Here is a 3,077-nt window from a genome sequence, read left to right on the forward strand (position 1 = left end):
AACGGAGTAAGCCTGGTGGTTCCATGGTAAACATCATAAGTCCTTTCACTTGCCATCGCGCCTTGAATGCAGTAAAAACCTTTGCATATCTTATTTCTGTCCGACCCATTAATCTTTAAATCCGAGCCGTTTAGACCACCTTTATTAATGAGTTTAAGAAACGTTAATTTCTCAACAGGCAGATCACACGTATTCAGTTCCGGTTAGGATCGTGTGCTGAAGGGGAGACCATTCGCGGTGCTTTTATTACTTAATTGCAGTGGCGATTTACGTTTCTGCTGGGTCAGCGCGCAAGTATTCTATAAGACAGCACTAGCTGTCACGCAGTTTGTGCTTGGTACGATTTTCTTCTTTCTGCCACGCAAACATCTTCTTTAGTTCATTTCTGAAATTGTCATGCAACCAGGCATACAGAAACGAATTTGGCAAGCGGTGCAGACATCATAGCGAACCAATGGCAAGGAGCTGAATGAGATTAAACCACTGCTTGTCAATTAGCTTGATGTCAATGTCTTTCATCAGGTTGAAATGTGAAGAGGCAGCCAGCAGATACCAAAGGCAGCTACCACTAAAACTATCAACCTAAAGGCTTCCGTCTTGTCTCTATCCCACTCAGCTTGAGTCTGATGATATTACCTGAAACCACGGTTTTCAGTTTAACAGAGATCCTGAATAAGACAGATAACATGACAGTGGCAGCACGTATGTTATTATAAGGGTACTGTAAGCATAGGGTCAGTCGTTCCGTCTTCATGTTGACCCAAAATTCTTCTACAGATTAAGAAATCCAAACCTGAAACTCACGTGGTAAGTGTGGACCAGAGCTGGAGCAGCCAAGACGCATGTAGGCTAGCCAAATCACAGCCAGTATATAGTACGCGGGGACTGTCAGCCTCCTTCTTAATGGGTACACAGTATAATAACGATCAACAGCTATAACTGTTAGAGTAAATACAGATACTGACACTGTTACTGGTTGCATTAGGAACACAGTAGCACATGAAGCGTCCGTATATCCAGCCTCTGTTCGAGAAAGCATGTTAACAAGTCAGAGGCACGCAAGTTGCACACATGCTATTAATATCTGAAAAGCTAGGCTGCCAAGAAAGTTTATTACATTGCGTATCGGTGGGTTCTGCAAAATGACATATACTAAGATAGTTCCCGAAGATGCCAATGAAACCACCAAGGAGCAGTGCATGGGATACATGGGCTTAAATGACTGCAAAAGAAGTCCAGAGAGAATTGACTGGATACATTGTTATGATTACTGACATGATGTTTTAGTTGTGATTTCGCCGTTCATCTTCGTTATTTGGGCGTTAGGAATAGAACCTAAGCATTTCAAAACTCCACTTTGGTTTACATCCATTTTACTCCTGTTTGACCTGCTGTAAAAATAAATTAAACAAATATGAGAATAGGATCTTCACAAATACTAACATTCCAGTGACATTAACTAAATAACTAGTTATTTAAGGTAGAGCTGGAGGAATACAATCACATTACCTGGCTCTTAGGTGTTAACAAAGAATTTAAATGCAATGCTCAGGCCTATTCCAAACTGTATCTAATGAAGTGACGTACGCTAACACGATACACCGACTACCGAGTCCCAAAACTAAATCCGTGGACAAGCATTCCATGTAAGTCTCTTACCGCATTCTACAAGCGGGAATCTGCAGCGCCGCGTCTTCAATGTGATATAAGGAACTATAGGTCTTGCAATAATGATATTTAACATATGCATTATCTCAGTTTAGATCATAATATGAATGTCAGCCTGTAATCATCAATTCCTATTCACCGTATGATAAACTACACAGATTTAACATAAACAGATGGAAGTCATAGCCCTCAAATAATCAGGAAGCAAGCAGTAGAAAGAAAAATAAAACATTCAATTGTCAATAAAATAATAATAATGAGAGATAACAACAACAAAACAGTAGGAAAAAATATAAAATATCTAATTGTCAATATACGCCCCTCAAACAATGAGAGGTAAGCGGTAGGAAAGAAAATATACCACATCGAATTTTCAATATATAAAGACATCCTTTCCTCAAGGATGTCAACACGCCAGGCATATTTACGAACAGAACGCTGTAATCTATACTGTACCTTCTTCCAAAGTACTCTTTATTTTAGTAATTTAGTACGTGACTTCTAATCCTACAGCAAACGTCTTCGAAAGTCTTTGATCTTGGACCCATAAAGTTGTTGCAGGTAAAGTAAGTTGGCAACTCCGGTGAGATTCCTTTGGTCTGATAACTCCAGGCACCGAGAAAGTAAATGGACTTCAGCTTTATGATCGTGTAGTACATCACAACAGAGACCCGGGCATCAAACTCTGCCATACTGTGTATCAACCAGTACTTCCAGCATGCTTGAAATACTCTCCACAGGCATCCACGGTGATCGCGTCATTGCCGTAAATTTAAATATGGCTTTGTACGTTGCACATTTACTTGACACAAACTTATTTACCTGATAGCCTCGCCAGCTTTGGTGCTATGGAAGAACAAACAAACAAAACAAACAAACAAAAAAAAACAGTAAACCTGAGCTATGCAAGTAACCTCCAGGTATCGAACTATGGTTTCTCACCTCTTTGTCTTTTTAACAGTCCGTTCCAAAATTTGCTTCAAGAAGCCAGGAAATTCTTCTGCATGGTAAATGAGTATTTGAAAATCTTATATCAGTATGAATAGCCATAGGAAGTTTAACGTTTAGATCTCAACAGCAACCGGAATCAAGTGTGTGTGTGTGTGTGTGTGTGTGTGTGTACTGCGGTTTGCAGATCGCTGTCGTTCTGATTATCTCAAGCAAACTACAACATAAAATGTAAAACGATAACACGATTCGAAATTAGTTTTTAGTAGTTTTGTTTTTGCTGTTTCCTATCAATGAAGAAATGATGTTGGCAGCACAAACACATCATCCGCTTTATGTTACAAACTTAAATCTAAGCAAGAGTTACTTTCGCATCCTCCAGCTGGATATGTTTTTATTAATTCTATTATCTATTCTCAAACTCACAAAAGCTTTTTAATTTCCGTCTTCAACAGCAATCC

General features: G+C 39.2%; 1 pseudogene; it reads right to left on the minus strand.

Annotated features, from left to right (window-relative positions):
- Window positions 1-299: 299 nt before the first annotated feature.
- Window positions 300-2,514, minus strand: LOC122792046 (annotated as a pseudogene).
- Between the last annotated feature and the right edge of the window lie 563 nt (window positions 2,515-3,077).

Source organism: Protopterus annectens, unplaced genomic scaffold (assembly GCF_019279795.1).
Source record: "Protopterus annectens isolate FY-2018-M unplaced genomic scaffold, PAN1.0 ctg65975_obj.part0, whole genome shotgun sequence".
NCBI lineage: Eukaryota > Metazoa > Chordata > Ceratodontiformes > Protopteridae > Protopterus > Protopterus annectens.